The following is a 25,395-nucleotide window of genomic DNA, read 5'->3' as shown; positions in this document are numbered from 1 at the left end:
CCCTTTGTGCAATTCTTGGGAAGTATATATTCTGATTTGGAGAGCATACATCTGTTCTCTCTATATGTATGAAAGGTGAAACAAAGTCTTTAGGTTTTAAAGTGACTGAAAATTACTCCCAGATGACCTTTTTATTCTGTTAGTTGACGTGATTATTTAACAACTTAAAAAATATTTGGCAGAACTCTCTTTATTACCTTTTGCAAAGTAATAGGTACCTTTTGTACCTACTGTCTGTTTGCATTTTAATATTTCCCTTACTGCAATAGCTGTACAAAGGCCATTACAGAGTAGGAGGAAAAAAAGAGACCATGTTTATAAACCAAATTAATGAAAGGCAAAAGAAAAATGTTTTGCTCAGACTCTGTGACATAGAAATGAATAAAATAATGTGTTGCCAAATCCAAATTGAACTGAAATATAACAGGTAAGAATCTTATAAAAAGATATTCTACTTCCTACCCCCCAGAAGCTTAGATTTTAGGCAGGTATTTATGATTATTTCAACTCAGATGGCAATAGAGGGTCTGGATCTCTTGGCAAATCACCCAAAGTTTAGAGTAGTCTTTCTCAATTAAAATTTACACTGTTGGAGTGCCTGAGTAGCTCAGTTGGTTGAGCATTCGACTTTGGCTTAGGTCTTGATCCTATGGTTCATGGGTTTGAGCCCTGTGTCAGGCTCTGTGTTGATAGAGCTCAGAGCCTGGAGCCTGCTTCTGATTCTGTGTCTCCCTCGCTCTCTGCCCTTCCCCTGCTCTCTCTCTCTCTCAAAAATAAATATTTAAAAAAATAAAATTTACACTGCTAATCACATGTAAAAGCAGAATAATTTTATAGGTAGAAGATGATCAACGGATATTTGTTGACAGTTGTATGAATGAATAAGTGAATGAATGAATGATGAATGAATGAATGAATGAATGAATGAATGTGTCTTGTTGCTTCTTAGTAGCCAGAATTCCCTGGTTCTAAGCCATAGCCAAGAGTAATTAAAAGTAGAATTGTTTTGGGGAAGACTTTGGTGGAAGTTATTTAAAATTAAAAGGCAAGACAAAGTCAACATTTAAAAAATACTCCAAGCATAGATTTGAGTCTGAAAATAGATGATTTCTTTATCTCTCAAGCCCAATCCATTTCCAAAGCCCTGCTGCATAATATCTGCACTGAACTTTTTTCCAAGACCTTCTCTATTTTTATATTACCTAGTTGTAACAATCCATCTTGGGGTCTGGGCCCTCCAACAAAAGCCATGTTTCAACATACTTTCTCCTTTTGGCCTCCAGTGTGCCCCTTAAAATAATTGAAGTCTGTGGGTTTTAAATATGGACCTGCCTGATGCAACTTGATTACAATGACCAAGTTTGAATTTCAGCACGAATGCTATGTTTACAATATCAGAGTATGGTTGGATTTTTAACAATATATTTTAAAAGGTCTATTGGGGTTATCTATACCTGGTTAGCACTTTCCTTGAGTAGTATTTGCTTTTCCTTGTTGCTTATCTGCTCAACATAAGGGCTGCGGTTTCACTTAGCTAGCCCCTGAGAATGAGGGCTTGAGGGGAACAGCTAGGGAGAGAAAGGAGAGGTCACAGGACCATGCCACTGTTGAACCTGTGGAGATACTGTTGGCAGAAGTGCACTTCCTGTACTCACTGCCCCTTATTTGATTCCCCCCTGAGAATTCAGCACTTGATTGCTCCAATCCCACAGGTCGGTAGGTGGCGCAGATGGCCCCTCCTCACTCTTCCCAGTGCCCTTGCAGTTTGCCTTGTAGCTGAGAGGTTGTCATTTCCCCCACCCATGCTTACTAAAGAAGACTTTCCCCTTTCTGCCCCTCATTTTTTATTGTGGTAAAATGTATATAATGTAAAATTTGCCATTGTAACCACTTTTAAGTGACATTCATTATATTCACAATGTCATATAACTATCTCTATTATCTATTTCCAAAACTCTTGTATCAAGTGCCCTCCTTAATGCCCATCACCCATTTAGCCCATCCCCCCTACCTACCTCTCCTCTAGCAACCCTCAGTTCGTTCTCTGTATTTAAGAGTCTCTCATGGTTTGTCTCCTTCTCTGTTTTTATCTTATTTTTCGGGGCGCCTGGGTGGCGCAGTCGGTTAAGCGTCCGACTTCAGCCAGGTCACGATCTCGCGGTCCGTGAGTTCGAGCCCCGCGTCAGGCTCTGGGCTGATGGCTCAGAGCCTGGAGCCTGTTTCCGATTCTGTGTCTCCCTCTCTCTCTGCCCCTCCCCCGTTCATGCTCTGTCTCTCTCTGTCCCAAAAATAAATAAACGTTGAAAAAAAAATTATCTTATTTTTCCTTCCTTTCCTCTATGTTCATCTGTTGTGTTTCTTAAATCTCACATAGGAATGAAATCATATGATATAATTCTTTCTCTGACTGACTTATTTCGCTTAGCATTATACACTGTAGTTCCATCCACATTGTTGCAAATGGCAAGATTTCATTCCTTTGATCGCTGAGTAGTATTCCATTGTGTGTGTGTGTATGTGTGTGTGTGTGTGTATGGTGTGTATATATATATATATATATATATATATATATATATATATACATACACACCACATCTATTTTATCAATTCATCAGTCTATGGACATTGGGCTCTTTCCATACTTTGGCTGTTGTCGATAGTGCTGCTATAAACATTGGGGTGCATGTGTCCCTTCAAATAAGCATTTTTGTAACCTTTGGAGAAATACCTCATAGTGCAATTGCTGGGTAATAGGTTAGTTCTATTTTTAGTTTTTTGAGGAACCTCCATACTATTTTCCAGAGCGGCTGCACCAGTTTGCATTCCCACCCACAGTGCAAAAGTGTTCCTCTTTTGCGATCAAAGGAATGAAATCTTGCCATTTGCAACAATGTGGATGGAACTACAGTGTATAATGCTAAGCGAAATAAGTCAGTCAGAGAAAGAATTATATCATATGATTTCATTCCTATGTGAGATTTAAGAAACACAACAGATGAACATAGAGGAAGGGAAGGAAAAATAAGATAAAAACAGAGAAGGAGGCAAACCATGAGAGACTCTTAAATACAGAGAACAAACTGAGGGTTGCTAGAGGAGAGGTAGGTAGGGGGGATGGGCTCGCCAACATCCGTAGTTGCCTGAGTTGTTAGTTTTAGCCATTGTGACAGGTGTGTGGTAGAATCTCATTGTGGTTTTGACTTGTATTTCCATGATGATGAGTGATGTTGAATATCTTTTCATGTGTCTATTGGCCATCTGGATGTCTTCTTTGGAATATTGTTTATTCGTGTCTTCTGCCCATTTCTTCACTGCATTATTTTTTGAATGTTGAGTTTGATAAGTTCCTTATAGATTTTGGATACTAACCCTTTATTTGGTTTGTCGTTTGCAAATATCTTCTCCCATTCCATCAGTTACCTTTTAGTTTTGTTGATCGTTTCCTTTGCTGTGCAGAAGCTTTTTATCAGGCACACTTTAACTATAAAAGTTGCCCAGAAGACTCGGGCCTAGGCCCAGGTCTGTGACTCATAGCTTGTGTTCATTCCTTCCCACCAGGGCCCACGGCTTTGGCTTCCTGCAGTTATAGACTGTCGGAGTTGGAAAAGGGGGTCACTGAGATCATGTAATAATCCCTCTTCCTTTTATAGATGAGAAAGATGAGTTATGTGCCATGCCCAAGTTCACATCTCCAGCTAATGACTGAAATGAGGTCTCCAAACTCCTGGCCCAGTATTTTTTATATTAAATTCATCTCTTTTCAAAGGATGTGTTTTAAATCTTATGGGACATTTATAAATGTTTCTAAAACTTTAAACTTCATTTGAGAATACAGATGTTTATATCCAGTAGAAGACTGAATTTACACATTACCTCTTTGAAATAATCAAATTAAGACTTTTTATTTTAATTTAAAACTGTATTGTTTAGATAAAAACACTTAGAAGAGAATTCTTTTCTCCTGATATAGATTGTAAATACAAATTTTTAACTTTAAAAAGACTTAATAAAAATATGTATTTAGAGCCGGGGTTTGGATCAGTTTAAGAAGATGGAAGTTTTTGAAACTCAGAGTACTTTATATGTCTGAAAGGGTCACTCTAAATAAAGAAGAATAAAATAGTTGTTTAAGCTCTCTGAAAATTTCTATTTAGAGTTGACAGGTTAGTATGGAATGCTCAGTTAAATTTGAATTTCATATAAACAATAAATAATTTTTTCTAGTATAAATATGTGTATGTAATATCTGAGACTTAACCTAAAAAATTATTTGTTGTTTATCTGATATTCAAATTTAACTGGGAGTCCTGCATATTATTTGCTAAATCTGGCAACTTTATTCCTATTATATTTATAATTTTTGACAATCATATTATTTTTAAAAAGATTTTATTATATTTAGATCATCCACAGTTTAGGTACTAAGTGTTATGAAATGAATAGAACACATTTCTCTCTCAAGGAATTGAGATCAAACCCGAACAGATAACATTACTGTTGTGCTAAATGCAGCTATAAGGGCAAAGAAAAAGTGTACACAGCCAGCCCAGTGGTTCAGAGAAGGCTTCCTTCCACATGAAATGATACCTGGGCTCAAGTGGAACGGGTGAGGGAAAGTTAACCATGTGATGAGACATATAAAGGATGTTCCAGGCAGACGCAGTGGGCAGTAGTGAAAGCTAAGAGGCATGAATCAGCCCGGTGTGTGTACACTGAGGGTGAGCGAGAGGCAGAGTGGATAGACCATTAGGCATGGTCAGAGTTATGCTTCAGGAAGACCATCCTGGGGTGACCTGGAAGCATTTCAGGAGGACGGGATTGGTAGTAAGAAGGTCAGCATTGAGGCTACTGCAATAGTCTACCTCAGACATGATGAGTCAGAACCAGGGCTATGATCATTAAAGGAGAAGAAACAGACCAAATGTTCCAGAGATCAGAATCCCCAGTCCATGCTTGTTGGCTAGATGTGGACCTAGGAGATGATAACTAGATAAGCGTTTTCACTTCAGGACAACAGAACTAATTGTATATGTGGATAAAGAGCATACAATTGCTTTAAAAAAAAAAAAAAAAACCTTACCATGATAATTAGTAGATGTATTAGTTTTCTTTTGGGTGATTATCTTTATTTTATATATATGATTTTTATATATCTTGATATATATATAAAATATATATATATCTTGATATATATGTGTGTGTGTGTGTATATATATATATATATGTATATATATATATATGTGTATATATATATATATATATATATATATATATATATATATATATATAAAATCTTGATGTTATAAAATATTCCTTCCTCAAAATTCTCTATAGAAATTAGGGTCTAATTTATTTCTGTTGGTCCTTGATGTGGCGTCATCCACCTGCCATTTTGTTCCCCTCCAATAGTACCAATAAGCCTTCCATAAAAACCACAGAAGTTTGTGTAGGTTTGCATCCACTCTTTCTGCAGGATGTTGACCACCTCATAGGTGGCACTTCAATATTTCACTTATATCTTTTTCTGGATCCATTGTTCAGCCAAGAAACAACGCATGCTCCAAAAAACGCATACTCTGACATCTATTTTTAAGTTCAAACTATTACATGAAACACCAACTCTGCACAGAATTCCCATGTTCCCTGGAAATAGGTTTACACTATTAAACTAGCCTGACAAACAGATCAGCTTCCATATGTGTTTTTATACCAGGGTTCAGATGTTGGCCTGGTTTATGACTTTTTCTCTAACCCTTAGGGCGTTTGGTTTTCTCTGCTGGCCCCAGTAAAGTTGCTTTTTCTTTTTTTTTTTATTATTTTTTTTTTTAATTTTTTTTTTTTTCAACATTTATTTATTTTTGGGACAGAGAGAGACAGAGCATGAACGGGGGAGGGGCAGAGAGAGAGGGAGACACAGAATCAGAAACAGGCTCCAGGCTCCGAGCCATCAGCCCAGAGCCTGACGCGGGGCTCGAACTCACGGACCGCGAGATCGTGACCTGGCTGAAGTCGGACGCTTAACCGACTGCGCCACCCAGGCGCCCCAAAAGTTGCTTTTTCTTAAACCACCTGAATCCTGGCCTGGTGATTCATTTTTCTCTGAGGTGTCTTCCATAACCTTTATGCCTAATATCTGTCTTCCAGGACCTACATTTCCCCCTGGAAGTGAATGTTCTCTAGAAGTCTCTTTTAGGTCTCAGACTATTTCTTGCCCACTCACGTCTGGTCAGTTAATGCGATTGTTTTCTGTCTTCCGAACGCTGCAAATGTCCTGCATGAAATCTTCCTGCCTTTTATAGGGACCTGACCTGCCTTCCTGCTTCTCAAAAATGTCCTCTCTATCACCATCCACTTCTCTTCACACTTCTCCCTGGATCTCAGCAGTCTATTGTCAGGGCTATTTTCTCTCAAGATCAATTTTTAGGTCAATTTTATTATTTCAGCACACATGCATACATGGTTTTGCATGTATATTTTGGTGAGTTGTGACAAATAAGACCTAAATAACCACTAGTGAAATCAAGATATAGAGATAGAACATTACTATCTGATGAAACTTTTGAGAACCATAAAACGTGTTCTTTACTGTCCACATATTGCTGTTTTCTTGAACATTGGAAACACGGATGGTGTGGCTGAGAAAATGAATCTTTAATTTTGTTTAATTTTTTAAATTTTAATGAGCTTAAATCATCACATACGGATCCTGTACCGAATGGCATAGCTCAGATGTAGGACTTTCCCGTCACTCCCAAATTTCCCTCATTCCTCTTTGGAGTCCATCCTTCCCATCCCTACTCATCAAGCACCACTGATGTTGAATTTTCTTACTTAGAACTTCTCATGAATCAAATCATCTTGCTTGTCCTCTTTTATGTCTGGCTTTTTAAAACAGTTTTATTGACATATAATTCACAAATCACACCATATGCATATTGAAAATGTACGGTTCAATTGTTTTTACTATAATCATAGATACATGTGAGTCTGGCTTCTTTTGCTCAACATAATGTTTTTAAAATTCATCCATATATAATTGCATGTAACAGTAGTTCATTTTTATATATTTTCTATCTTAACAGAAACCAAAATGTAAATTACGATTACTATAGCCCATTTAATATATGTGTCTAGTATTTGAACGAGCAGGATTTCTGAGTCAGAAACTGTTGTACTCAGTGCTCCTCTTGCTCATGAAAATGTTTTCTGAGGTTTGGTTTTCTTTGCTGCCCTGGTAAAATATTAGAGCTCGTCTCACAACTTGTTTGGCTCACTCTCACAATAACAAAAGGCCTCTGGCCACTCTGTCACAAGAAAACTCTCATTTAGGAAATTAACAGGTTCATCCCAGTATATTGATAATAATAGTAACAACAGGGGCGCCTGGGTGGCGCAGTCGGTTAAGCGTCCGACTTCAGCCAGGTCACGATCTCGCGGTCCGTGAGTTCGAGCCCCGCGTCGGGCTCTGGGCTGATGGCTCAGAGCCTGGAGCCTGTTTCCGATTCTGTGTCTCCCTCTCTCTCTGCCCCTCCCCCGTTCATGCTCTGTCTCTCTCTGTCCCAAAAATAAATAAATGTTGAGAAAACTCTATCCTTTAAAAAAAAAAAAAATAATAATAGTAACAACAACAACAACAACAACTTGGAACTTCATAGAAAGTTAAAGCCTTTTCTCTCCTTCCAGCTTGAGCCCGACTGGAAGCTTGTGGCAGGGGACAGGAATCCCTTTTTCACTTTTTCACTGAGTATTTATCCTCCCTCCCCCACTAGCTCTTCCAGCTGCTGGCCACTCTGGGCTTGGAGCAGGTGGAGGGAGCAGAGGCAGGACAGATCGCTGATGTAATCTGGAGGTGGTTCCTCTGGCTATTATGGAATTGAAAGTGTCTCCTCTTTGTGCTGTGTACAGCATTAACGCTGCCTGTTTGCAGCTTTTAGGGGTCCCTTCTGAAAACGTTCGACTGTACTTCCCATGATACAGCCTGGCCTCTGATTTTTCTTCCCTCAGCCTTTGGGAATATTGGAGGCCCTCTTGAACTGGATTTTTGGTAGCTGCAGACAGACCATTTTCACCCCTGGGGCCCACAGCTGATCACAAGCAACACCTGGGCACATAGGCCCTGCAGCAGGTGCCACAGGGAACTGTAGGCAGCTGCCAGTGCAGTCTGGTTCATTCTTTCTCCTGCCTGCTGCCTCCTGTCACTTGCGTGGAGATGCACGCAGCTTCTGGAACCCCAGACTTCCAAGGAACTCCCTGAGCTCTGCTCTCGCAGTCGTTGTGGGGGTGGGGGTTACTCAGAGCACACTGACATCTGGAGTGATTCCTGTCTAGTATGCAGCTGTCTCCTCTCAGCTTTTCTAACCTCTCACAGTCTGAGGTGAGCAGTCAACTGAGGTCACAAAACTGGCTTTCAGAGCCTGCCTTTGCAAATGCTGCTGAGACGTCTAATAACTCACTCTGCAAGGTAGACATGCTCGTCACCAGCTTTTTATGCCCTCAGCCAAGAGGGAGATTGAAGCAGTCTCATTGAACATCCTGTTAAACATGCATATGATTTTGGCAGCATTACACCATTGACCTTTTTTTTGTGGTCCATCCCGTATAGGAGAGAAAGGCATATTCGTTTCAACCCTACCCACCTTCCAAAACCTGTTCCTTCACAGAGGCTTTCTTCCTTGATCTCGAAAGGACGTCTCCCCCGGATATCATAGCTGCTTTTTGTACCTCCTTTTCTGTTGGTAATTGCCTATAAGATCTTTTACGATAGTTATTTGTGGATATGTCTTGTGTTTGTTGAATTGCACTGAAGATCGATCATTATATAAATAGCTTTGTATGCTTCTGAGAAATACTCAGGATTTGTGTATTCCCGTTATGTGCTGGAGTCTACATCACTGGAGAGTGGGGAGCGCATTCAACAGCTGTACTCGGGGAGGCTACAGTTCAGTGCCTACCTGCCCAGCAGGGGGTAGATTTGGGAATTTGCTGGCAACAGGATTGAACCTATTTAGCAGAACAGGACTCTTGTAGGCATGTTTTTACATGATGAACATACATGCTAAAATAAAATGTCATTGTTTTCTTGTGCTGTAAGAATAATAGAAACCATCTTTTTCAAATTGCAAATGTTTTAAAAATTGGGGCAAAAATAATAGTGCCTATATCGATGTCAGTGTTTCCTTTTGTCAATTTTATTATAAATTATATAACGCCTGAGAGTATATTTTAGTTTATTTATTAAATATCCATAAAATGCTCCTGCGTCATGCTGAATAAAACATTTCAAAACGCTCTTTTATCTGAAGTAAACTTGCTTTTCTTTTATACTGTTGCAGAAATATATACTTACTTCGTTTTGTAGAGCCTCCTAGATTTCTCAGAAGTTAATGGGATATTTCCTGGTAAATGATATAATTTTGGAATGCAAGTGAGGGGTCAACACTTTCTTTTTGATTTTTATATTGTCTCCATAGAGAAGAGAAATTACTTAGTAACTGTGGTGGGAGCTAGATGAGAAACTTGTCAGTGTAATGAAGATTTTATCTGTATCTTTTCAAAGTGTCCTCTGTAGGGTTTTACCTGAGGCACTTGGCATGGAAGTGTAACAGGTACGGATATAAAGCACCGTGGTAGTCAGCATTTTCACTTATGGAGAACTCTTCACTTGTGTACTATGTGCCACAATATCAGAGGGGGAAATAAAATTCTTTTATGAACTCAATATCCTTTCTAGTAAATTGGCCAAAGTGAAGCCATCCTTCAAGGTCATAAAAACTTAATGCGAAAGAAGTGGCTAAAATTTCTATAATCCCCTTTTATAAAAGGGTTTGAGATTAATACCATAGAAAGGAGATCATTATTTTGTCCTTCACATTTGAGTTTTGTAAATTCAGATTGTACTATTCTACAAATTTGGGAGAAAGATGATTCATGAGTAGACTTAGGGATGATCCATATTTTTATTGATTCATTAATTCTTTCCATCTTTTATTGAGTCCCTATTATGTACAAGATATTGTGCTGGGTGGGCATGAAAGATAAATGAGGTATGGAATCTGCCCGCAAGTGGCTTTACAGAGAAATACTATATGCACATTAAAATAATCAGAATCCTAAATAGAAAGTCTTGGTTGTCATTAGAAAGGTAAAATCAATGAGTTGAATGTTTGTTGCACATTTTCTCTGTGAAAATAACGAACGGTACCAGTGCTCAAGGAGCTGTTATGGCTTAACCTCCGCAAAAGCTGGGTAGTAATGCGCAGTGAAGTTTTTAACACTTGCACAGTTTATCAATCTGGTTCCTGCAATGATGTCTCCAAATACTTCCTACCTAGCAGCAGACGAAGAGTCGCCCTCCTCACATGCCTTCTCACCTGTCGTTTTTGACCTATCCTCTCTTGGTTCTTCTGTGGTGCTTAGAAGCTTCTTAGAGATTCAAAAGTAGTTTCTCTTTAAGAAAAATTGTAGGACCCATTTAAATTGGACAGTACACAACTGAAATTAATTGTCCTGGCTCTCTAAGTATTTTTTTGATTTTTGTAATGTTTATTTATTTTTGAGACACACACAGAGAGAGAGAGAGACAGACAGACAGACAGAGCATGAGCAGGGGAGGGGCAGAGAGAGAGACACACACAGAATCCAAAACAGGCTCCAGGCTCCAAGCTGTCAGCACAGAGCCTTATACCGGGACTGTACTCACAAGCTGTGAGACCATGACCTGAGCCAAAGTCAGATGCTTAACCGACTGAGCCGCAGGTGCCCCCGTTAGTCTTTTTTAATCAAATATTAATTTTCCAAATAAAATATTACAAATATTAAGTCATCTCCATAACAACCTTATGAGTAGTTTCTTCTATGCCCTCATTTCTCCATTTTAGAAGTGTGAAAACAGAAAGGTTAGGTCACTTGTCTGAGGCCATTCCCCTAGCAAGTGGTCACTCTGGCACTACCCTATGACATCTCTTTTTTTCTCTTCAGTTTTACTGACATATAACTTTATTTAAGGTTTACAATGTAACAATTTGACATACGCCATATGAAATGTTTACCACAGAAATTCAGTCAACATCCATCACCTTGTATAGCTTAATAATTTCTTTTTTCTTGTGATGAGAACATTTATGACCTATTCTCTCAGCAACTTCCACTTCTGAATTCATTTGTGTTCAGACTTCCCAAGGTTGGAAAGGTTGGCACCCAGGTCCCCCACCCCCAACTGGGGCCCAGCTTTCTGCTACCCCTCCCAGGTGTTAGAGGCAGACTAGCTCCAAACTGGTCCCTCCTCCCCAAGACTGCTCTATCAGAAGGGCTCCTTTTGTGGTTGCTGTTCGTGATATTGTCCCCCCCCACACACACACACAGAAACCAGCAAGAAAACAGACTGTGTCCTTAATAGCCCAACGGCTTTATCCGGCCTAGAGAAGCTTAGCATTTCTCTGTTGAGGTTGCCGTGACCAGAAAGTACAGCTACTGTTCACCACTTGTATTTGTCAGTTTGAAGCATACGTACCTTTGATCCCCAAACATAGCATAATTGTTTTCTCTTTTCCAGGTTAGAAAAGCAAAATAATCTGTGTAAGAAAATTCACAGGTGGAGGGTGATAACTGCTTTATCTTGTCTCTTCCCAACTCTGCAAGTTAGTGTAGCCTGATTGCTAAAACAACCCCTAAATTTGACCCAGTAAAAGTTCAGTTCTGGTTCACATCACAGACCAGTGTGGCTTGGTGGAGGGGCCGTGGAGTTATTTGGAGTCTAGACCCCACGTGGTTTGAAACTCCGTCTCTACTGGGCCCTTGGAGTCCTTCAGTGGATCTTTGGAGAGGGGTCAACAGCCATTAGAAGAGAGGGACAGGAGAAGAAAGGGACAGGACAAGAGGGACAAAGACTGTGTGGGAGTCTTAAGGGCCAGGCTTTGAGGTGCCATGTGTCACATCAGTGTGCATCCCTTTCCGATGTCCGTGACATTGCTTCACCTGGCTGCAGGGAGACTGAGAACACAAGTTGAGATATGTGCCCAGCAAGAGAATGGGAATTGTGTGGAGAATAACTAGCCAGTGTCTGCTATACCAACTAAAGTTGGTTTTATTAAAACTTTCCTAATAAAGTTTTTTTTTTTTGTTTTCCCCTTTCTGTCCTCCCTCCCTGCCTTCCTTCCAAGAAATACTTAGTGAGAACCTCCTTTTAAGTGTCAGGCACTCTAAGCTCTATGGAATACAGCTGTGAACAAAATCAGACATTGCCCCTTCTGGTGGAGTTTGCAGCCTGGCACTGGGAAGTTTAGAGGTTAATCACATCGTGACACACACAAAATGGAAAGTTGTAGCCATGCCTTGTCCTCTGAAGGGAGGCATGTGAAGCTATGAATCCTACAATGGAAGAAGCTTACTTTGTCAGGATGGCAGGAACATGAAACTGTAAGATAGAGAGGCATCATCTAGGTGAAGAATGGAGACAGCGGGTAGGGGCAGGCCTGGCAGACGATGAAGCTGAAAGGGAGAAGGAGGCCACAGCACGTGGCCCATGATGAAAGGCTGGGGAGGGAAGCTTCTGTCTTGTGCATGCAGGTGCCATTCGCTAAGCAAAGAAACAGTGGTAGATCGGTGGGGGGCACGCCTTGCATTTACCTTTGGACATGGTGGAGTGGGACGCTTCCAAGGGAAGATGTTGTATAGATGGTTGAATTTTGGATTTGGGGAGCTCAGAAGCAGAGTCTGGGACGAGTCATCTAGTGCAAGAGATAACTGAAGCTGTGTGTTTGGATGGCATGGCCCCGAGCGGAGACTAGAGCGGGAAGAGGGGAAGGTCCCAGCTGGAGATCGAAGGACTCTGATGTTCAGTGGGAAAGCGGGCTGGGTCTGCGGAGTAGGGAGAAGAGCCAAACACCTCTGCAACAGCTACTTCCTAAGCTTCAGTTTCAAATAAGTGAAAGAATGAATGAGAGGAAGAGGGAGGAAGAGAGGAGGGGGTGGAGGGAAGGAGAGAGGGAAGGAGGGGGAGAGGGATGGAAAGAGAGAAAGGACCAATGGCACATAAATCAGGCAAGGCCTTTCTATGTTCATCTTTTGCTTAATCAGAAGAGTTGTTGTTTTTAACAGGTAGCACACAAGTAGGCCAATATTACCTACAGTGTGATACATGAGGGATGTGGCAATAAGTCCTTTCAGGAAGGTGCCGTGAATTCCGACTGATGAGAAAAGTGAAAATAATACTATGATTTTCTCTTGGTCTTTCCAGAACTGGAGGAGTTGCTGTTTGGAAAGTTTCATAAACCAAACTCTCAAGCAATGCAAAATGAGGCTGAACGGCTATAGTAGTGAAGAGAGTCTTAAAAAAAAATCAAACTGAAACAAAAGGGGGTGGAGAAATCAGCTGCAAGTCTCACTGCAGCAGTAGCTATGTCTGATTTCAGGAAAAGGAATTTGAACCCAGCTGGCACTTGCAGTAAGGATTTTACTTTGCCTTCCTTCGTAGATATATTGACATCCCTGCCTGCTTAATGAGGACAACAGTGTCAGGCAAAAGCCACATAATAATAACATTGCTTCATGCTTGTTTGTTTTCCGAACTCCTTACTGTTTCTAATTAGTTAATGTACCCAGTGTTATTAGCTGATGTCAGAAACACATCTGAGAAGTGGAGTCTACCCAGAAGGATCTCAGTTGGTGTAAAAGCCTGAGTGGGGGAAAATGGGAAGAAAGAGAAGAATCCCCAGCTAGAGGAGGATGCAGCGACTTCAGCCCCGGTGACTGACGCATTCTACTTGTGCACTGGGAGGAGGTGTCTCTCCAGACTGCACTTCATTCTCTCCAGTAGCATATAGGCAGATGCCTTCGTTCTTTTTCTGTCAGTCCTCCAGAGTCCTTCCTTGTCTGAGCGGCACAGCAGATTGCTAAGTGTAATGGCAAAGTTCAAAGTTGAGGGAGTGTTTCGTAGGAGGGGGAGTCTCTGATTCTATTGCCTTCTGCAGATTAATTCTGGAGAGGCTGGGAATAAAGTGAAAAAACATCCTGCAGGGGGTGTGCTGGGAAATGAGTTGCCTGAACAGACGGTGATGGGGGCTAAGGGCAAAAAGCAACAAAAGTTATTGATTTTCCACTGTGCGCATAGCAGTGGGGAGGGATGGGGGACAGTCGTAGGTGGTGGGCCTCCTGGACCAGTTCTTTACAGAGATAATAGCTAAGTGGCAGAGACAGGACAAATATGCTGGAAAAGGGCAAAGCAATACAGAACCACATTAAACAAGTGACCTCAAATATGCAGTCACAATATTTGTTAAGTCTCCAGAAGGTTCATCTCTGCTAGATTGTATCTCTGCCACTCAGGGGCCAAGGGAGCACTGGGAACATAATGAGTCTCTAGACTCAATGTACTCAGTTTGTAACACAGGAGTCATAACATCTACCTTATATGATTTTGATGTAGATTCATTAGATAATTCATGTAAATCCTGGCACACGGTGAGTATTTCATACATATGGATGAATTTGTAAATAAAGGAATCAAATGGTTACCATAGTGTCTGGGACATAATAAATGCTCATTTAAGGGACCTATCGTTATTGTGGTATTATTTTGTAAGTCTTTAAAGAAAATGGAAGAAGTCTCTTCTCTGGTAACCTAATGTTTGGCTCTACCCTTCCAACTTTGCCCACTGACATACTGAGCAAGGGGATGGTTGGGTAATTTGCACCCTCACAATTCTGTAGAAAGGAATAAATTTGAATTATTAGCATTTTGCTGCCTCAGTTGCTTCAAGGTTTTGGAAAGAAGCCAAAGATAAGAGTGTAGAGGTGCCACCCACTCAATTTTCAGTGGGATTTTGGATACAAGGGACACACAGGTTGGCACCAGGGAGTAAATGAAATCATGCCGTTTACAGAAATGGCCCGAGAGAAAGCGTGTGTTTAAACAATTTGTTTACTCAGGTGTGGAATGGGGGCGAGTAACTGGGACCTCCCTGTGATATAATAGAGTAGAAAACCTGGAGGGCCCTCAGTGAATTTCTATCTGAAAGTTGGCCCAGAAAATGCAGGAACAATCATGCATTTCCATTGACAGTGCAATCGTTTATAGATTTCCTGAACAAAAGTCTACCATGGTTGATTAATTTGGTTGAACAGCATTAAGCAGTTTGTTTTTCTTATTGTAATTCATCCAGGCCACCAGGTATAGTGGCAAAAATAGCAAATGAGACAAAGGCAAGGTAGTAAAAAAAATTATTATCTGCTTTAAAACAGGTACAATGCTAGGTACTTTATAAGAGTTACCAAATTGAGGTGTCATAGTAACCCCGTGGAGTATATAAAACACAGGTAAATCTGACTCTAAAATCAATCCTTTTCTATAACTTCTGTAATGAAAACACCTGGATTATCATCTAGGGATCAACAAACTGGCCCCTGCCTGTTTTTGTGAATAAAGTTTTATTGGAGCAAGGCCATGTCCACTTATTTACAAATTGTCTAACACCTGCTTTTATATTACAAAAAGTAAGGTACAATAATTGTGGCAGTGACTGTATGGCCCCAAATACTTGCTACATGGCCCTTTATGAAAAAGTCCCGTGGGGTGCCTGGGTGGCTCCGTCGGTTGGGCGTCTGACTTTGGCTCAGGTCATGATCTCACAGTTTGTGGGTTCGAGCCCCGCGTCGGACTCTGTACTGACAGCTCGAAGCCTGGAGCCTGCTTTGGATTCTGTGTCTCCCTCTCTCTCTGCTCCTCCCCCACTCATGCTCTTTCTCTCAAAAATAAATAAACATTGAAAACGTCTCATGGCCCCTGGAACTATGAGTTTGTCTACTGCCCTGACACTTTGGGTGAGGTTCCTTATGAGACAGTGTCTTCTGCTGTAAAACATGGTTGATGCCAGCCTTGTCTATATTTACAGAATTGTTGTGAGAAGGTAATCTCTTACATGTGAAAATCGTATAGAAACAAAAGTGGTCTACCCTGTAGTATAGTTTAAGTTTTTTCCTCCCATCATACTATTAAGGGAATTTTTTTTTTTTTTTTTTTTTGGCTGTGTACATAGAGTGCTTTATTCACCACAGAGTGATACATGCTAAGATGGGTTGGGCTTGGGCCAATGTCCCTATACGTACAGAACTGAATACAGCAGGTCTCTGAGAGGCAGTCTGATTTGCCTTGATGTGGAAAGGGACATGGAGAATATGAAGATAGACATTACAACCAGGGATGTGTTCAGTCCTATGCTGGTAGTCACTTCCAGGCTGGGGTCGATCCCTGCCAGGCTTGGAGGGCCTTCTGCACCACATCTTCCCACTGGGCATCTGATATCTCCAGAGCCCAGGCAGGAACCCCTGGCACAGGCAGGCTTACTCCAGCCATTGTCCTTTTCACCAACTCCACATGTTCTGAAATCACAAAAAGCGGGAGAACAGAAACAATGGGACCAGCTCCACTCCCCCATTCTTTGAATTAACCCATAACCCTTGGGCTAGCAATGTGGCCAAATCCATCTTGTTATTTCCAGGCAAGCCCACCTGCAACCCAAGTCCAGCACAATAGCCTTTCACCTGGATTCTGAAGTCTGTAAAGTCTTAGATAACAAACCGTTGTTTTAGGAACAGGGTGTTCCTCTATGACTCCCGTTTATTGGCTCTACCCAGTTCCTTTCCTCCAACATTATTCCAAAATGAAAGCATGCTCCCTTTACCCAGGTCCTGTGGCTCCCTCCTCCTCTTCATCCTCGCCCTTTAATGGCAGGTGTGGCAAATGAAGCCCAGGGCCTGGATCGGATCCTCAATATCAGCAACTACATCTTCTCCATCCCCCACCAGTGCCAGCTCTGCCTCCTCTTGTTCAGGATCTTGGTTCAGGGGTTGGTAGGAGTAGCCAGCTGGGCCTGCCCCTGTTTTCTCCTGCTCTTCCTCAGGCTCCTCGCTGCTCCAATCTCCAGTGCCTTCCATAGGGCCCTGGTGTGGCCCTAATTCCTCGGTCTGATTGGGGAAGATAACGCTGGGGGCCAGTGGTGTCTCCCCCTAGGACTACTGCTGCCATCTGGTAGGGCCGCTCAGAGCCCTTGGCTGAACCCCAAGGGAATTTTCAAATATACAAAAAATTTGAAAGAAGTGCACAGTGAATGCCCATATGCCCATCACCTGGAGTCTACGATTAACATTTTTCTAGATTTGTTTTGTTACCTGTGTATCTATCTACCAATCTCTCTATCCACCCATTATTCCATCCTATTTTTTATGCATTTCAAAGTGAGATGTGCACACCAGTTTAACTGGAGGTCAATGTGTGTCTACTTTTTTAAGGTAAAACATACATACTGTGGAATGCACAAAATTTAAGTGTATCATTTGATGAATTTTTACAAGTGACCCTTGTTGAGATATAAAACATTATGATCACCCCAGAAAATTCCCTCATGCCCCTTCTCACTTGTTCCCCACCTCACCCCACTCCCAGAGGCAACTGCTGCTCCGATCTTTTTCACTCAGCATATTGTTGTATTTGAGATTCAATGTTTTGTTATGTAGAACAGTGGTTGGTTGCTTTTTGTTGCTGAGAGATATTAATTGGATGAAGGCACCAGTTTATTTCTTCATTCATCTGTTGGTCCACACCTAGGTGGTCTCTGCTTTTGGTTATTATGAATAAATCTGTGCACATTCTTGTACCAATTCTTTCATGAACATATGCTTTCTTATTTTTTTGTGTAAACTTCTGGGAGTGAGATTGTTAAGTTGTAGGGTGGTTTTATAAAGAACTGCCAAAGTAGCTGTAGAATTTCACCCACCCCCTCTATCCCCCAATAATGTGTTAGAGTTCTGGTTGTTTCACATTCTTGGCACCATTTGATTTGTTTCTGTCTTTTTAACTTTACCATTTCCAGTATGTGGTTAGTGGTATCTCATGGTGGATTAAATTTGTGTTGCTCTGATAACTAATAATGCTTAATAAGTACCCTTTTATGTATTGGCCATTTGTAAGTATCTGGTAAAGTTGAGTTACTTCTAGTGTATAGTATGAAATGGGAATAGAGGGTTCATTATTCTCCTTACGGGCATGCTGTTGTCCTGTACAACTTGTTCAAAAGACTTTGTTCCCCCAATTGAATTGCTTTGTACCTTTATTATAAATAAATTAAAGATTTAAGTATAGGTCTATTTCTGTTCCATTGATCTATTTGTCTACCTTAACACCAGTACCAGTACTCTCTCGATTATTGTGGTTTTATAATAAATCTTAAATTCAGGTAGTGTAAGTCTTCCAACTTTGTTTTTATTTTTCAAGATTGCTTTGGATATTCTAGATCCTTTTTATCTATTACAAATTTTTGAATAAGCTTGTCATTTAAAAAGAAACTGAAAAAGTTATGATGGGGAATTCATTGAATCTGTAGATCTGAAGAAAATGGGTATTTTAACAATGTTGGGACTTCCAATCCATGAATGTGGTATATCTCTACATTTGTCCAGATCTTTAATTTCTTTCAGCATTATTTCAATGTAAAAATGTGAACATCTTGCATGTTTTTCATTAAATTTATTCCTGAGTGGAGGCGCCTGGCTGGTTCATTCAGTGGAATGTGCCATTCTTGATCTTGGGGTTGTGAGTTCATGCCCCATATTGGGCATAGAGATTACTTTTAAAAAATATTCCTAAGTATTTAGTGGTTGTTGGTGCTTTTAAAAGTAGAATTTTTCTTTTTTCTTTCTTTTTTTTTTTTTTTTGAATTTCATTTTCCACTTGTTTGCAGCCAGCATATAAAATAGAGTTGCTATTTGTAAATAGATCTAATTGTATCCTAAAACCAAGCTAAAGTCACTTATTAGTTCTAGGAGTTGTTTTGTAAATGCCTTAGGGTCTTTCTATGTAAACAATTATGTCATCTATGAAAAGAGTCCGTTTTACTCTTCCTTTCCAATCTTTATGACTTTATTGCTTTTCTTTAACTTTTTACACTGGCTAAGATCTCCTGTACAGTGTTAAATAGAAGTAGTGGAAAGGACAGGCTTACCTTGTTCTTACTCTTAGTACAAAAGCATTCAATAGTTTACCATTATGTATAATAATAGCTTCTGTAACTTTTTCATAGAATTTTTTTTATCAAATTGAGAAAATTTTCTTTTTTTTTTTATTTATTTATTTTTTTATTTTTTTAAAATATATGAAATTTATTGTCAAATTGGTTTCCATACAACACCCAGTGCTCATCCCAAAAGGTGCCCTCCTCAATACCCATCACCCACCCTCCCCTCCCTCCCACCCCCCATCAACCCTCAGTTTGTTCTCAGTTTTTAACAGTCTCTTATGCTTTGGCCTTTGGCTCTCTCCCACTCTAACCTCTTTTTTTTTTTTTTTTCCTCCCCCTCCCCCATGGGTTCCTGTTAGGTTTCTCAGGATCCACATAAGAGTGAAACCATATGGTATCTGTCTTTCTCTATATGGCTTATTTCACTTAGCATCACACTCTCCAGTTCCATCCACGTTGCTACAAAAGGCCATATTTCATTTTTTCTCATTGCCACGTAGTATTCCATTGTGTATATAAACCACAATTTTTTTATCCATTCATCAGTTGATGGACATTTAGGCTCTTTCCATAATTTGGCTGTTGTTGAGAGTGCTGCTATAAACATTGGGGTACAAGTGCCCCTATGCATCAGTACTCCTGTATCCCTTGGATAAATTCCTAGCAGTGCTATTGCTGGGTCATAGGGTAGGTCTATTTTTAATTTTCTGAGGAACCTCCACACTGCTTTCCAGAGCGGCTGCACCAATTTGCATTCCCACCAACAGTGCAAGAGGGTTCCCGTTTCTCCACATCCTCTCCAGCATCTATGGTCTCCTGATTTGTTCATTTTGGCCACTCTGACTGGCGTGAGGTGATACCTGAGTGTGGTTTTGATTTGTATTTCCCTGATAAGGAGCGACGCTGAACATCTTTTCATGTGCCTGTTGGCCATCCGGATGTCCTCTTTAGACAAGTGTCTATTCATGTTTTCTGCCCATTTCTTCACAAGGTTATTTGTTTTTCGGGTGTGGAGTTTGGTGAGCTCTTTATAGATTTTGGATACTAGCCCTTTGTCTGATATGTCATTTGCAAATATCTTTTCCCATTCCGTTGGTTGCCTTTTAGTTTTGTTGGTTGTTTCCTTTGCTGTGCAGAAGCTTTTTATCTTCATAAGGTCCCAGTAATTCACTTTTGCTTTTAATTCCCTTGCCTTTGGGGATGTGTCGAGTAAGAGATTGCTACGGCTGAGGTCAGAGAGGTCTTTTCCTGCTTTCTCCTCTAAGGTTTTGATGGTTTCCTGTCTCACATTCAGGTCCTTTATCCATTTTGAGTTTATTTTTGTGAATGGTGTGAGAAAGTGGTCTAGTTTCAACCTTCTGCATGTTGCTGTCCAGTTCTCCCAGCACCATTTGTTAAAGAGGCTGTCTTTTTTCCATTGGATGTTCTTTCCTGCTTTGTCAAAGATGAGTGGGCCATACGTTTGTGGGTCTAGTTCTGGGGTTTCTATTCTATTCCATTGGTCTATGTGTCTGTTTTTGTGCCAATACCATGCTGTCTTGATAATGACAGCTTTGTAGTAGAGGCTAAAGTCTGGGATTGTGATGCCTCCTGCTTTGGTCTTCTTCAAAATTCCTTTGGCTATTCGGGGCCTTTTGTGGTTCCATATGAATTTTAGGATTGCTTGTTCTAGTTTCGAGAAGAATGCTGGTGCAATTTTGATTGGGATTGCATTGAATGTGTAGATAGCTTTGGGTAGTATTGACATTTTGACAATATTTATTTTTCCAATCCATGAGCAGGGAATGTCTTTCCATTTCTTTAAATCTTCTTCAATTTCCTTCGTAAGCTTTCTATAGTTTTCAGCATACAGATCCTTTACATCTTTGGTTAGATTTACTCCTAGGTATTTTATGCTTCTTGGTGCAATTGTGAATGGGATCAGTTTCTTTATTTGTCTTTCTGTTGCTTCATTGTTAGTGTATAAGAATGCAACTGATTTCTGTACATTGATTTTGTATCCTGCGACTTTGCTGAATTCATGTATCAATTCTAGCAGACTTTTGGTGGAGTCTATCGGATTTTCCATGTATAATATCATGTCATCTGCAAAGAGCGAAAGCTTGACTTCATCTTTGCCAATTTGGATGCCTTTGATTTCCTTTTGTTGTCTGATTGCTGATGCTAGAACTTCCAGCACTATGTTAAACAACAGCGGTGAGAGTGGGCATCCCTGTCGTGTTCCCGATCTCAGGGAAAAAGCTCTCAGTTTTTCCCCATTGAGGATGATGTTAGCTGTGGGCTTTTCATAAATGGCTTTTATGATCTTTAAGTATGTTCCTTCTATCCCGACTTTCTCAAGGGTTTTTATTAAGAAAGGGTGCTGGATTTTGTCAAAGGCCTTTTCTGCATCGATTGATAGGATCATATGGTTCTTCTCTTTTTTTTTGTTAATGTGATGTATCACGTTGATTGATTTGCGAATGTTGAACCAGCCCTGCATCCCAGGAATGAATCCCACTTGATCATGGTGAATAATTCTTTTTATATGCCGTTGAATTCGATTTGCTAGTATCTTATTGAGAATTTTTGCATCCATATTCATCAGGGATATTGGCCGGTAGTTCTCTTTTTTTACTGGGTCTCTGTCTGGTTTAGGAATCAAAGTAATACTGGCTTCATAGAATGAGTCTGGAAGTTTTCCTTCCCTTTCTATTTCTTGGAATAGCTTGAGAAGGATAGGTATTATCTCTGCTTTAAACGTCTGGTAGAACTCCCCTGGGAAGCCATCTGGTCCTGGACTCTTATTTGTTGGGAGATTTTTGATAACTGATTCAATTTCTTCGCTGGTTATGGGTCTGTTCAAGCTTTCTATTTCCTCCTGATTGAGTTTTGGAAGAGTGTGGGTGTTCAGGAATTTGTCCATTTCTTCCAGGTTGTCCAATTTGTTGGCATATAATTTTTCATAGTATTCCCTGATAATTGTTTGTATCTCTGAGGGATTGGTTGTAATAATTCCATTTTCATTCATGATTTTATCTATTTGGGTCATCTCCCTTTTCTTTTTGAGAAGCCTGGCTAGAGGTTTGTCAATTTTGTTTATTTTTTCAAAAAACCAACTCTTGGTTTCGTTGATCTGCTCTACAGTTTTTTTAGACTCTGTATTGTTTATTTCTGCTCTGATCTTTATTATTTCTCTTCTTCTGCTGGATTTAGGCTGCCTTTGCTGTTCTGCTTCTATTTCCTTTAGGTGTGCTGTTAGATTTTGTATTTGGGATTTTTCTTGTTTCTTGAGATAGGCCTGGATTGCAATGTATTTTCCTCTCAGGACTGCCTTCGCTGCGTCCCAAAGCGTTTGGATTGTTGTATTTTCATTTTCGTTTGTTTCCATATATTTTTTAATTTCTTCTCTAATTGCCTGGTTGACCCACTCATTCGTTAGTAGGGTGTTCTTTAACCTCCATGCTTTTGGAGGTTTTCCAGACTTTTTTCTGTGGTTGATTTCAAGCTTCGTAGCATTGTGGTCTGAAAGTATGCATGGTATAATTTCAATTCTGGTAAACTTATGGAGGGCTGTTTTGTGACCCAGTATATGATCTATCTTGGAGAATGTTCCATGTGCACTCGAGAAGAAAGTATATTCTGTTGCTTTGGGATGCAGAGTTCTAAATATATCTGTCAAGTCCATCTGATCCAATGTGTCATTCAGGGCCCTTGTTTCTTTATTGATCGTGTGTCTAGATGATCTATCCATTTCTGTAAGTGGGGTGTTAAAGTCCCCTGCAATTACCACATTCTTATCAATAAGGTTGCTTATGTTTATGAGTAGTTGTTTTATATATTTGGGGGCTCCGGTATTCGGCGCATAGACATTTATAATTGTTAGCTCTTCCTGATGGATAGACCCTGTAACTATTATATAATGTCCTTCTTCATCTCTTGTTACAGCCTTTAATTTAAAGTTGAGTTTGTCTGATATAAGTATGGCTACTCCAGCTTTCTTTTGGCTTCCAGTAGCGTGATAAATAGTTCTCCATCCCCTCACTCTCAATCTAAAGGTGTCCTCAGGTCTAAAATGAGTCTCTTGTAGACAGCAAATAGATGGGTCTTGTTTTTTTATCCATTCTGATACCCTATGTCTTTTGGTTGGCGCATTTAATCCATTTACATTCAGTGTTATTATAGAAAGATACGGGTTTAGAGTCATTGTGATGTCTGTATGTTTTATGCTTGTAGTGATGTCTCTGGTATTTTGTCTCACAGGGTCCCCCTTAGGATCTCTTGTAGGGCTGGTTTAGTGGTGACAAATTCCTTCAGTTTTTGTTTGTTTGGGAAGACCTTTATCTCTCCTTCTATTCTAAATGACAGACTTGCTGGATAAAGGATTCTCGGCTGCATATTTTTTCTGTCTAACACACTGAAAATCTCGTGCCAATTCTTTCTGGCCTGCCAAGTTTCAAAAGAGAGATCAGTCACGAGTCTTATAGGTCTCCCTTTATATGTGAGGGCACGTTTACCCCTTGCTGCTTTCAGAATTTTCTCTTTATCCTTGTATTTTGCCAGTTTGACTATGATATGTCGTGCAGAAGATCGATTCAAGTTACGTCTGAAGGGAGTTCTCTGTGCCTCTTGGATTTCAATGCCTTTTTCCTTCCCCAGTTCAGGGAAGTTCTCAGCTATTATTTCTTCAAGTACCCCTTCAGCACCTTTCCCTCTCTCTTCCTCCTCTGGGATACCAATTATGCGTATATTATTTCTTTTTAGTGTATCACTTAGTTCTCTAATTTTCCCCTCATACTCCTGGATTTTTTTATCTCTCTTTCTCTCAGCTTCCTCTTTTTCCATAACTTTATCTTCTAGTTCACCTATTCTCCCCTCTGCCTCTTCAATCCGAGCTGTGGTGGTTTCCATTTTGTTTTGCATTTCATTTAAAGCATTTTTTAGCTCCTCGTGACTGTTCCTTAGTCCCTTGATCTCTGTAGCAAGGGATTCTCTGCTGTCCTGTATACTGTTTTCAAGCCCGGCGATTAATTTTATGACTATTATTCTAAATTCACTTTCTGTTATATTATTTAAATCCTTTTTGATCAGCTCATTAGCTGTTGTTATTTCCTGGAGATTCTTCTGAGGGGAATTCTTCCGCTTGGTCATTTTGCATAGTCCCTGGTGTGGTGAGGACCTGCAGGGCCCTTCCCCTGTGCTGTGGTGTATAACTGGAGTTGGTGGGCGGGGCCGCAGTCCGACCTGATGTCTGCCCCCAGCCCACCGCTGGGGCCACAGTCAAACTGGTGTGTGCCTTCTCTTCCCCTCTCCTAGGGGCGGGATTCACTGTGGGGTGGTGTGGCCCGTCTGGGCTACTTGCACACTGCCAGGCTTGTGACGCTGGGGATCTGGCGTATTAGCTGGGGTGGGTAGGCAAGGTGCACAGGGGCAGGAGGGGCAGGCTTAGCTCACTTCTCCTTAGGTGATCCACTTCAGGAGGGGCCCTGTGGCAGCAGGAGGGAGTCAGATCCACTGCCAGAAGTTTGGCTCCTCCGCAGAAGCACAGAGTTGGGTGTTTGCGCGGAGCGAGGAAGTTCCCTGGCAGGAACTGGTTCTCTTTGGGATTTTGGCTGGGGGATGGGCGGGGGAGATGGCGCTGGCGAGCGCCTTTGTTCCCCACCAAACTGAGCTCTGTCGTCCGGGGGCTCAGCAGCTCTCCCTCCCTTTGTCCTCCAACCTTCCCGCTTTCCGAGCAGAGCTGTTAACTTATGACCTCCCAGACGCTAAGTCGCGCTTGCTGTCGGAACACAGTCCGTCAGGCCCCTCCGCTTTTGCAAGCCAGACTCCGGGGCTCTGCTTGGCCGGCGAGCCGCCCCTCCGCCCCGGCTCCCTCCCGCCAGTCCGTGCAGCATGCACCGCCTCGCCGCCCTTCCTACCCTCTTCCGTGGGCCTCTCGTCTGCGCTTGGCTCCGGCGACTCCGTTCTGCTAATCCTCTGGCGGTTTTCTGGGTTATTTAGGCAGGTGTAGGTGGAATCTAATTGATCAGCAGGACGCGCGGTGAGCCCAGCGTCCTCCTACGCCGCCATCTTCCCTCGGTCGAGAAAATTTTCTTAATGACGTAAGGAGATTGAATTTTGTCAAATGGATTTCATTTGTTGAGATAATCATATGATTTTTTTTCTTTATTAACTTTTTGATGCATTGTCTTTATTGACTTTTATGAAGATTAATTCAAGTTTGTATTTTTGGAGTAAACCTATTTGTTGCTCAATTTGATTTTGCAAATATTTTCCAAAGTGTTTTTGCATATATCTTGATGAGAGAGATAATTTTGTGTTATTTGTTGTTAATTTCTTTGGTAGATTTTGGTATTAAGATTATTCTGACCTCATTAAATGAGTTGAAGTGTCTCTACCTCCTCTATTT

General features: G+C 40.8%; 1 protein-coding gene and 1 pseudogene across 3 annotated transcripts in view; one reads left to right on the top strand and one right to left on the bottom strand.

The window, feature by feature from the left end:
* Positions 1 to 25,395, top strand: part of ANK3 (ankyrin 3) — a 687,904-nt gene that overhangs the window by 307,273 nt on the left and 355,236 nt on the right. The gene's annotated exons all lie outside the window — the stretch shown is intronic.
* On the bottom strand, positions 16,021 to 17,639 carry LOC123576550 (annotated as a pseudogene).

This window comes from Leopardus geoffroyi, chromosome D2 (assembly GCF_018350155.1).
Source record: "Leopardus geoffroyi isolate Oge1 chromosome D2, O.geoffroyi_Oge1_pat1.0, whole genome shotgun sequence".
In the NCBI taxonomy this organism is placed as follows: domain Eukaryota; kingdom Metazoa; phylum Chordata; class Mammalia; order Carnivora; family Felidae; genus Leopardus; species Leopardus geoffroyi.
This window is presented reverse-complemented; position numbering and strand designations above follow the sequence as displayed.